General features: G+C 44.9%; 1 protein-coding gene across 20 annotated transcripts in view; it reads left to right on the forward strand.

The window, feature by feature from the left end:
• Dlg1 (MAGUK family member discs large 1) overlaps nucleotides 1-12,658 on the forward strand; it is a 797,939-nt gene that overhangs the window by 563,128 nt on the left and 222,153 nt on the right. The window lies entirely within an intron of this gene.

The raw sequence follows: 12,658 nt of genomic DNA on the forward strand, positions 1-12,658 counted from the left end.
TTTGATGACTTCTAAAATCATGGAAATCGAATCGAACGCGATACGAAATCGGTACTGAATTCGTGAGAAATTAATTACCGATGAAGTGTGAAAAGTGAACGGTCTTTAATTATAATAAAATCGCGTGGTATCGCCATGGATTTTATGTTGACCGAAACCGCGGAAAACTCGATCTGACATCCACCTTGAGTGACCCGAGCGAACGAGTTCACGGCACTAAAATCGAGTGAATTGCATCCCCCGAAGGGAATCAGGTGTAATCCTCTTGACATGGGATCAGCTAGCGCATAAAGTGGTTCGAGGAACTCTCGAATAACAAAGAGTGTGACGGCTGACGCGGGTAGAAGGGATTCCCTTCAATCTCGGAGCTCCTCGAGTACTTCTCCTGCCCCTTCGAGGCTCGATGACTCGGGTCTAACCGCGTCGCGGCCATTTTTCGTGGTAATTTCATCGAACATCGATCCCGTTCAAGAATTTGTTCACGTTGTACTTCGGACGCGTTTCGTTGAGTTTATTCTGTCGCAGGATTCGCATATATTGGTTCGGTTCTTCTGACGAAGTATGCGTGCGTCCAATGTCTGTGTCCTGTGCGTTATCATCGCTACGTCTCTTCTATTTAGGGCCAGATTTAACAATGGCCACTGTTAATCTCAACAGGTGCACATGACCTTAAACCAGCTCAATTAATAAAGAATTATTTAACAATCTTGTTAACGCATAGTTTCGTCGACGCTCGGCGCCGTGCCGTCCCCTGTTAATCGACAGCGATCCAATGAATAAACTCGCGTGATCAACTGACTGTCCGGGCCTAAATTATTAGGAGACCAACGAGTCCCCGAGGTATAATTTTCAATGTATAGCGAGGCCCCGATGCAGTAACGAGAGGCTGAAATGATGCAGTAAAATAAATTCGAACGCAACGAGTATTTATCGCGCGCGTTGTCCCATTTAGGTTAACGTAACAGGTTGTGTAATATATAGTCGATTAATTCTGATTACATGGCATTACGAGGTCGCTGCTTCTCGCGCCCGACACGTATCGATCGAAATTTGTCAAAATGTAAGGTGTAGGGCAAATATAGAAAAAATGACTGTATAAGAAATATATTTTCTTTTGTGACAGCTGTAAAATTCGTCTTTATTATTATTTATGTACTGCTTTAAACCATATAAGGTTCATATAACATATACGGTACGAGCTGTACAATATATGGAAAGTGGTCTTTATGAATTTTTTTCAGAAAATTATTCAGAATACAAGAATACTTCTTTAGGATGTAGAGATACACCCTTAACCCGCAAGAAAACATTTTTTTAGTTGCGCTTGTTTATTCATATAACAAGAAATAATGGTTTTAAACTTAGACAGTTTTCGCCTGGGGTTATACCAACGTTCAGAAAAGAAAAATTCTGAAAGAGTTCTAACGTTTAGTAAAATTATTTAACTGTTTCCACCAGGAAAATTAGCATTATATTCTTTAAAAAATAATAGTAATAGGGTAAGGGACCCAATTACTTTTAGTAATTTTAACTAGTTTTAGAGCATAATGAATATTAAAAAAGAGATATTAAATTTTATTCATTAAAATCAGTTAATACGTATGTTACATATCTCTTTTTTAATATTCTTTGGTACCCCTACAGTAATTGGGTTCCCTACCCTATTGCTGGTACAGTTCCTACTCGCACAAGCTTATAACAAATCGGATGATCTGTCGTTAATTGTTCTGATCGAGGTTTTTCGAATTCTGACACATCGCGCTAAATCAGCTATAACTTTGAGTTCTTATAAAAAAATTTGATTTCTTGTTGCAACATTCGAATCGAATTTTGTCCTGTGTCGCGTGAGTCGACGTTTACGCTTCTGATGATCGACCGTGCAGGGAGAGTACTGTGACGTTAGGCCTTTTCGATTCTCGGCCCGACTGCGGAGGAGCGGAAGCCTTGACAAACACCTCCTATACATTCCGACCTAGTTCCTTTTTTCTTAATTTCCCGGAGCACTCGGGAGTTTCATTTCCTCCGCGATGTTTTCGCGATAAAGCGGACGGGACGATCCACGAGGAACTGTCCGCCGTACGAAAACTTTTTTGCCTCGCTGTAAAATAGTGCGCTCTGTACCGATCGGCGACGCGCTCTACATTATCGCATACTAATCACGTTTCGTAATTTTCTGTTACAGGTAAGTTCATCCGGCACTCGCAGTCGCGTTAAAGTAAGTACTGTACCAGAGATTGTTTGGCACACTGTTAGGAGAAGATTCCGAAAGCTTTTACGGTTCTCGAGATTCTTTAATGCGATTATTTTTCGCTTCTCGAAAGAGGCAGAAAACGCAGCTGAAACGGACAACAAAGCACAAGGCACTCATTAAAATTAAGTAAAAAGACGCGTGACGAGGCCCAACCAGGCTAAATTAGTTCCGTCGCAGCAAAGGAAAATACAAAGAAAGTGGCGCAGGGAAAGGAACTACTTCAAAGGACGACTAACGCTGTGTTTTATAAGAAATGAGAAAAGAGAGAAAGAGAGAGAGAGGGGGGGGGGGGAGAGGGAGAGGGAAGCGACTCGAAATTGGTTTTAAAGATGCATCGAGGTTGAATGACAATTTTCTTTTTATTCGGGCATCACTATTGAGTTTCTTTTGAACTTGCGCGAGGTGCCAAAAACAGAATTACTTTGCACACGAATGCGATACGTACGTGCAATAACTTCCACCGACTACTTGAGGGTAGGTGAGCACATACTGTAGAATTATACAGAGTCAACTGGAATTGTAATTCGGTGCTGTAATCATTCTTCTCGAAAGGGTTCAGGGTTGTCCGCCACAGTACAAGGTTAATTAGAATTGTTAATCACGCGTTTCGTTACATCTTACTGCACAATGCTGCGAAAACTATATGAATTGCAAATTTGATATTAACCGATGCTCACGGGAGCACAACAGCAAATTTACGAGGATCAATTAACCTCGTATCTGAGGACATCGAGATAATCCAGGATTCTCGGCTGGTTGTTTAAAAGACTATAAGCCGATAATTTGAGCTGAGCGGGCCAACGCGAATCTGCATAGAACGTAGTTTACCGCAGCGATCGCCAATCTTCTTTTGGCAGGAATTTTCACGGACGGTTTAATTAGACGTTGACTTTCTATACACGAATCCCGAACAAAAGAGTCCCAGTTACTCTTTATCCGCAAGAAGGATCACTGCTGGTGACTGCACGGGCATCGCGCAGACCCGATATCGACAGCCGTGTACATTGTTTTCGGCCGTATCGAGGCCATTCGACGTCGAATTGTATTCCACCTCGTTTCAAAGGAGGAATGAAAAGAGCCTAGCGACGTCGGATAACCGGCAGCACCCGCCCGCCTCGTTTCTTATCGGCCTCGACCGAAATTACGACATCTATTTTCTTCTTTTTGGGCCTGGCTAGCCGACCGTTCTCGCCGCACACTATTCTTTCTAATCAGGCCAACGCAACGCACCGAGAATATTCAAGGCCGGCTCTCTGTGCGCGTCGGTTTCGAGAAATGGAACGTGCATGCACGCCCGCAAACCAGTTTATCGGCCATCAAAACACGTGTTTAGAACCGATACGAAACGGCATCAACCATTTTTTCCGAATCGACTCGTGATAATCTACTCGCGACCGGGTCTCGCCTTAAACCTGTTGTTTCTATGGCTGAACGTCGTTCGTTTCATCGATCTCCGGATTGCGGCGAATTTAGCCGTTTAATTATTTTCTGGCGAATTTTGTTTTTTTTATTATTCTTGCCGCACGGTGCTATAGAACTTTTTGTGGGCGAAATCGATCGATATCGATGTAAGGAATATGATGTTTCACCAAGATGGAGCTGAATATCGTACTTGTTATTAAGATCGTGCGATTGAACACCCTCTGATTTTTTCTTTGGCACTGCGTCAGAGATCGAGCCTAACAGAACGAAGAACAGAGGAACCGAAGAAAAATATTCGTCAGGCTGTTAAATTCGAATCAAAATTCCACAAAACGTTCGCACCGTCAAAGCAAGTCCCGTACTACGCACATTTGATTGTACTCGCTCGACATGAAAAGCTCGCTGGAAATGTGCTGGACAAAGGGCAGTCCGGTGAGAATCGTTCGACCTTATTATCGAAATTTATATCACAAAGTGCGAGTCTCCGATAGGAATGCAATTCTGTCGAGCGGCTTTGATTTTCGTCGTTCGAATCTGCGCGCGATAAATCGCGTGGCAAGTAGGTTTATTGTATACCACGGTGAATTCCAGGTTGCCGGTCGATTCGAGTGGCAAAAATGAATGTGAATCGAATGTGAATGAATCGCGCGCGCGCGCGCGCTAATACCAAAGTTCGCGGAAGGATCGTCTCGAAATCATCCAATCAGAGTTTGCCGATTCCGTCGAGCGGGGCATGGGGTGCAGAATTTAAGGGGGCGTCTAAACGGGAGCGCCGGCTGAGATTTATGCGTATTTTTGTCGGCGATATGGACACTTGCCAGACGATAGACTAATTTAGATCAAGGTCTTGGATGCGATTCTCCAACCCCGTAAACTTTCATGCACAGATACGGGCAAATATTTGTGGCATATACTACCGCCGTTGGAGGGTGTGGGTGGGGGGACGTGTCAACAGTTCTGCTGTGCAAACCAACAGCGAATGGGGGTGGATCGCAGGGGCGAGGGGAGGGCTCTGGGTGAAATGTAATGTCGTCGGATGGCAAGAATTCGGAACGAAACTCAGGCTGGTACCGCTCGAGAGAGGAGCGTTTGTACTACGTTAATTGAAGCTGCACGCAGTTCACTGGTTTGCCGAGACGGATAGAAATTGCGGAACGACTGTTATTCAACTCTGGATAGATGGAGGTGCATTAGAAATGATGTTGCTCGCGAGAACGGTGCCTATTGTATCCTTCGTAATAGATGGCACTCGGTTAAATTCCTGTTAGAAAATAGCTTGTGGTAAATATAGGGTGGCCCGTCTAAAGACGGCTAGGCTAACCGTTCCAGTTGTCAGTCACCTTAACCGTTATTATTATTTATATCAGGACATAAAGCTGAAAGCGAGGAATACGCTGACCATTCTGCTCACTCGGATCGCACAGTAGATATATTTTATCTTTAAGCAATTCGAGAAACAAGCGCACATTTACCCTACCTGAATAAATATTTCTTACGGAAATATAAATGATGCTTTGTGCACAGTTTGCTGAAGATGAATTTATATATTATTACAAATCGGCATTTTTCACCGAAGTTTAATTTTTCTGTCCGCACCAAAATATTAGTCGGATCCGCGGGATCAAGCTTATTCAGGATATCGAGGAGGATTATGATCCCGTGTGTAACAGGAACGTGACACACAGGCTATTTTGTGTTTTACCAGAACGCGCACATACTAATCGATTTCCAGCAGATAAATCCATTATCCGCCGGTGGCGGCGCACGAAAATATTGATTTATACGCGCGCGCGCGCGGCGTTAATGAACACAAATCAGTTTAACCCTACCGATTTTGCACCTCGGTGTCGAACGGCTGCGTTATCGTCGCTGGCAGACGTTCCGCTCATCAATTTTCTCGTTAGGAAGCTGTGATACCGTTAGAATTGTTTCTCTGCAGAACATTCGACGAACCCCGTCGAAAGTAAATGGTTTGCAGCAACAAGAAGGCAATTGTACTCTTCTACTTGTTCTACTCTTGCGTTATTTGTTACACTTTCATTTCAAAAATGTGACTTTTCACTTGACGCAAGCAGAAGTTGGTTCCAAGTTATGATCTAGAACCACCAACTTCTATCCGCACCTAAAACATGTACAAGATTTATTGTACGACTCGATCAGGACTTGCAATTAGTAGGTGCATGCAAAGAAGAAGAAGCACGTCCATCTTATGTCACGCTATAAGCTTTAATTTCACTGTATAACTATTCTTATTTAATAGTTTATGCAAAGTGTTCGACAGGGGTGCAGCTTGTTCGATTGTCAAAGGATTTCGAGGAGTCTGTTTGGAATTAAAATTATGAAATTCGTTGTGGGTATCGAAGTATGGTAGGATCCCCTGAATCCGCTAGCCAAAGTCTCACGAGACCCACGATCTTAGGTGTAGCCTTTTATTTTTGCGAACGCGAACGGGAACGGTCGCGGCGGCAGTGACTTTGATCTCGTCGGAGTGCACTCGAATCGTTCACCGAGCGCCATAGGAATTTTTCCGTTTCCCCCTCGACCGGTCCCCCCTACCCCCGTCATCGGGGCGGGTTCGTTTTCCACGGGGCCGCTGGCCGGGGTCGCCGGGTAATGCACAATGCATTTTCAGATAGCAAAGTGACGCGCGTTTCTTCGTGCAGTCATCAGGGCCGACCAAAGGTTTTCGAGACGCGCGGAGTTAAAGGCTTCCGTCCGAACGAAACGTCAGCCGATGAAAGGGTTTCGGTGTTAACGGCCCCGAGGAAACAGGAAGGGACCACGGGAAAGAGATATAACACAGCGAGAACGAATTTTCGTCCTGGCTAGCTGCTCGTTTCACGATTATTTACGATTGCTTCGTTGCCGTGCGAAGGGTCCCAACGGTGCGATCAATGAAAAATTAATAATGCTCGGAGCCAATGAACTGCAATTGACTGATCAACCCTTCGGAATATTGTTAATTATCCCGCGAAAATTGATACAACTTCAACGCTCGTTAATCTGCAATAATGGACGTTCACGGAAAAATTCACTTCCGGCGAATTGATTGCTCCATTCTGCGGGATATGGTCAATTATCCCGCGAAGATTTACGCGTGTTTTTCAAGTTGCAGTCCTCGGTTGTATTCGAAAGTGTAAATGTTATAGGCGGACCGCGGGACTTTGTGCAAAATAGAAATTCAGACTTAGTAATTGTATGAAATTGTGATAAAAATGTATTTCCTTTCTTAGTGGTTTTAATAGAAATTCATTCTAAAATTTTGACTCTTTCATATTTCACTTAATTTTTGTCGTAAATACCTAGAATCCGCAGTCTAATTAGAAGTTTAGACGATTACGTCGTCGATGGAAGTATGGACACATTTGGTCGAGAAGAAGCACGGTGTGTTTACAAAGTATCTCGATAAGGCGTTTCGTATATACTGCATCGCTGTTAGTGTCACGAGTAGAATAACGAAGAATCCTTAAGGGAAGGAAGACTGAAAGGAAGGACGGAACGGGGCAAACTTGGAACTTCTGATGCAAGCCAGCCTGACTTACTGCATACTGGGACCGTACGAGAAATTTCATTTGTCTTCCAAACTTCCGTTGGTTCTGCTATGATTTTGCCAGTAATATTAGCACCACATTTTACAAGTGTACACTTGTTGAAAAGCAGCGAATAAACGTCAACGACCCCGCTATTTCGTGGTAACGGTTTCTTGAATTATCCTCGGTTTGAAAAATACATTCGCGCACGTTTTTTACTACGAATCTTTCAAAACAGTTGCCAATTTTCATTTAATTCTCAAACTGACCAGCAGAAGTTGAATTTTTGTGGATTCTCGAGCAACGAAGTGATTAAAATTGATTCGACTATCTTCAAGCGAACCGAAAAATTGTGGACGTCACATGCCTGTAACGATGATAGCGATCATGTTGAGCTTCGGAAGGCTCCCTTGAAGATCCGGTAACATCCTTGAGACCATCGATGCCCATCGAAGTCCCGTTGATGAAACTCGGTAATAGCCTGTCGATGGTTTTGCAATGACAAGATGAAATTCGAATATCGAGCTTAAAGCGGTAAGAAAAAAGAAAAATGGGGAGAGTCCCGGTCTGCGTCGGGTATCGTACACCGAGGACACAATATACCGAAGCGCCTTCTGCTTTGACGTCTTCAGCAGGGCGTTTTCTTTTTTTTTTTTTTTTACGGTCTGTCAGGCAAAACCGGCGGATTATTTTTCCGTTTTTCCCGACAGCGCGCCGCTCAGAAATAGGAAGATGAGCCGAGCGAGGAGTTCTTTGGGCAAGCGCGATCTCCGTCCCTTTCGATTTCTCTTCTTCTTCTTCGGCGTCCTGGTTCCTCCAATAGGATTGCTCCGACTAAGCTTGATAGCAACGAGAGAGAGAGAGCTATTGACCCACGGGTACCTAAACGTCCCTCCGAGGTCGAACACGTGAGAGGGAATTAGATATCAGTCGCCGAAGGTCCGACGTTAACGGCTCGATCCTAACGCACCGTGACATCCTACTTCTTTGAGATATACTGCTCGCAGACCTCTGCAATCTACGTACGATCTCGGATCGATATGCAATCGGAAACCGTGAAAACGCCAAGATGCTGGAAACGTTTATCGCGTCGCTCGAATATTTCGAGCGCATCATCGTTTGTATTTCGCTTGGTGTTCATATTTTAAAATTAATTAAAACGGACATTTATTACGCAAATGTGTAACTCGTTATCCCGGAGAAAATAAGTCGGATACGAATTAATTTATCAGTTACATTGCTACGAAAATTGCGCATACTGCGTAACGAGCATAACGCAATTAATATTTCCAGTACCGTGGGCTGAACCAGGTACATTTTGTACTTTGTGCGACGCGTTCGCGTGCGATTATTAAGGAATGTAAAATTGACAGAAACAAATTGGTGGGACAACGATTTTCTGTGTCTCATCGTCGAAAGAGAATCGAGACGTTTTTCTTCGAATAACGTAATTCCATTTACATGATAAAATGGAACTGGACTCTCGCATCTCCTGAATCAATACAGAAAATAATTCGTCCCCGCAAAAAGGTTCGTTTCCTCGTACCATTCAATTTCCATGCACAAACGTTTGCGTAATAGTTTCGAGATAATCGATTTTTATACACGTACCGTGGACACACTGTACATGGTTTTAATCCTTCGCGAAATAAAACAATAAAAATCTCTGCGACGACTTCAACTAAACGCTGCACCAACGAAGGGAGCGTCATCACGGAGGCACAAGATCCAATTTACAATCAACGGACCATCAATAGCGTGATTCACAGTCACTGGAAATATAAAAATAAATCAATCGCCTTATCCTGCGACGGACTAAAACCACACAATGCCATCGATAAACCAATCGACCAACCGTAAAAAAATCTCCCAGTCAACAGAAGGATAAATCAACTGCCTTATCCAATAACAATCCAAACCATACGTTCGATCGAACCGCCTTCGCATAGCAGTCAGTTTTCTGGAAAACGTGGGCCAAAATGAAATAGACAATTTTTTATTCGGCCAATACAGTTCATTTCAGAAATTGTTTCCACTGATAACACGAAACGGTAGCCAAATGGAAAGTTTTTTCTTTAAGAATTTTAATAAGCTCAAACTATTACGCGAATATTCTTAAATATACTCGTTTTTGCCGTAAATCCATGAAATCCGCAGTCTAGCTGTGAAACTTGGCACACATGCAGGGTATTCGAAAATATTCGACACAAATTTTTTACAGTTGACCGTTTCCATGTTTAGGGGTTGATAGAAGCTTTCGACATTGGGGATGGGTAACTTATATTGCAAAGTATCTTGATCATTAATGAATTCTTTTTCTGTGTGAAGGGAAAAGAGGAAAAAGTTTTTTAAATGTGTGTAGCTTCTATCAAAAATCGATTTTTGTTGAATAGAGATCTGAACTAAATATCGAGTTCCAAGGACTACGTTTGCAACGTTTTAAAATTATACAAAAAATCAACATCAAGCCGAATTTCTCGAGATCGGGCAACCCCTAACGCTACTCTCTCCTAAACGAGTACCCTGCAGAACCAACAAAGACACGGCCTCTACTGTGTACCAAAACAAATTGACCGCTATGCTTCCACCTACCGTCTGGTTCCCATAACAAATTACTACGGACACCCCGCTAAACGGTGAACGAGCATACGCGCCCCGCTGTTCCGCCCCATCGTTCCCGTGTCTGGATCGTAGAACGTTAATATCGTCCGTTGGGTCTGCTGGCGAACACCTAACGCGAGGCCTACTCAAATATTCATTGGCGTCGTAATATCCGGTTCCCCTGGCCTTCGCCGCGTCTTTCGCGTCTGAGCCGAAGCCGAGGGGGATGATTTTTCCCATAGCGGGCATCAAGTTGTTTGGAAGGGAAAGGAAGCCGAGGAAGGCAGAGAGAAAGAGGGTTGCGCCAGAGATACGTCTGGCTCCCATTCCCGAAGAGTTGCGTGGCTTGCGATCGTCGGAGGAGGGCGGCCGTGGATCACGTGTGGAAGTAGATCTTGCGCCGTAAGATCATTCAAAGTAATCTCTACTGTTTCTGTTGCTGTGCACTACTGATACCTTGTAGCGATTTATGTCCTGTCGTTTTTGTTATAGTGACTATCGACTCGGTAATGTTACACGTTGTATAATATTAATTAACTCTTTGACAGTAAACAGCGTCTGTGAGCGCCCCATAAAAGGAGCTCTCTCTCCCCCGAAATACTCGTTTAGACCGAACACAGTAGCTTTGAGACGCACTGTTTAGACAGTTCTGCGTTTCAACTGTAATCCACACACACTTCTCGTCAAGTATTTCTGAAGTCGTGAATTACTTGAAAATTATCGAAGATAAGTGTAAGAAAATTCAAAATAGTACGAGGAGGGAAAAGTTTTGTGACGGAGTAGTGCGGCTGTGCTTGCCGCGTCTTCCGCGTCTGAGCCGGAGCCGAGGGGGATGATTTTTCCCATAACGGGCATCAAGTTGTTTGGAAGGGAAAGGAGGCTGAAGAAGACAGAGATAGAGAAAGAAAGAGAGAAAGAGGGTTGCGCCGGAGATACGTCTGGCTCCCGTTTCAGAGGAGGGTTGCGGGGGTGGCGTTCGTCGGAGGAGGGCGGCCGTGGATCGCGTGTGGGGGTAGATCTTGCGCCGTCCAATCCAGCTGGCAGCATCCCTCGGCACCCCATGGCCCGCCGAGCGAAAGCGCTGGCAGTCATTCGCGCGGATCCAAACCCGCGGGATCTGTTCCTGCCTTGTGGGATCCTGTGGCCTCGCGACCCCATCGGTCCTTCGGCCCACGTTGCCCTGCGACGCACCGTGCGACTCTCAACGACCGTGTAGTGCAGTTCCTCGAAACACCTCTACAACCCTCCCAGCGCAAGGATCAAAGCTCTCGGAACGTTTCGTCGCCGCGGAAACCAAGGCGCCTAGCCGACGAACCAGAGGTCCCGAACCTAACTCGAACCTTGAACACGCCGAGGGCCGCGAATGTTGCAACCGGCGCTGTCGAATTGTTTCGCGTCGAGGATAAATAGCACCGAGTTGACATTTCTTCGGTATTCTCGTCGACTGGATGCTCTAGAGTGAAGTGAAAACCGCGAATTATTCTTATCGATACGTACTCCTGAGAATATGATTTGAAACTAGAGCTAGCAATTCTGCGATGCTGGAGAATCGTGTCAGGATCTCAATAAATAATCAGATCTCCCGGACCTCTAATGAAACTATAGCAGTTCTGCGATGCTCGGGAAACGTACCGAGATCTCAATAAATAATTATAGCACGCTCGGCGCTCTTGGAACACGATCCTCCGGAACACGGTTTTGCTACAGCTCGATATGCTTATGATAGTATTTCCATATAGAATAACGAGCCGGGTTCTAATATTTTTAATTTAAAGTTATTAAGAATCTAAGGACGCAATACGTGAGAAATTATTTAGCCAATTTATTTCTTCGGGTATATATTGTTTTAAAAATATTGCCAAAAATGTGGGTAGCACGTTCTCGTTATTTTCATAAAGTGATGCAAAATAGTCACTTTTAGTGCTCCGTAAACCTGGTGTCAACGCGGGTCCGAATTTGACAGTGCAAGGGATTAACACAGTTTCGATAAACCACGGAACGAATTAACCGTGTTACAGGAGGGTTGAGTGCACCTTATGATCGCACGAATTCTCGCGGCACTCGGCGTGTTAATCGATGCATGCGGGGGAGGGGGAGACGAACGTAAAAAGAAAGCGACGGTCCTCTCACGCTCGGCGTCCTCGAGCGTCTTGAATAATGCAGCTTCTACAGTGGATTCTGGTTCTCGCGTTGATCGCGGGAAATCGGGAATGGAAACGGACAGCCACCAAAGACCTGGTCTTTTCCGTTGAGTCCACTGTCGGGAACCGCCGCTTCCTCGTGCCTCGACAGCCTCTTGAATTTTGCATACTGTTCGACGCTAAAAGAATCGGGTGTTTCCGTCGCAACTCGTAGTCGTCCTCGACGGTGCAATGAATACGCGCGCGTTCGCTGTATGTTTACGGGATTCGCGAGAAGCGATGTCGTGCGAGCGCGACGAGCGTGTTCGACGGATATTCAGCAGACGACATCGTGCGGATAATACGCTTCAGGATTGCGCGGGTACCAGGCACCACCGGGAACCGCTCGCCGCGGGCTGATTCGCGATTCCAAGGTCGCAAATCTGTCCAACGATCCTTTGATATCGCGTGACGCTGTGTCGCCATCTGCGGGTCTCGCCGAAAGAAAATTGCACGTCTACGTACGCGGAGCGTTTCCCGGCGTCCGAAAATCCTTTGCAGAACGGTATCTCAAAAATGAAATCGCTGGAAAATCGTGAAATTTTGTAGACTGGATGGTCGAAGTCGGCACTGTCGAGCGCGTGGTTGAAGTTTTGTTAGAATCTGGCAGTATCGTGAATCGCGAGAAAGGTTTCACAGTGAACGGGCAGAAAATTACAAAATTTTCAGTCTCT

The sequence above is a fragment of the Halictus rubicundus genome, chromosome 4 (genome assembly GCF_050948215.1).
Source record: "Halictus rubicundus isolate RS-2024b chromosome 4, iyHalRubi1_principal, whole genome shotgun sequence".
NCBI classification, from domain to species: domain Eukaryota; kingdom Metazoa; phylum Arthropoda; class Insecta; order Hymenoptera; family Halictidae; genus Halictus; species Halictus rubicundus.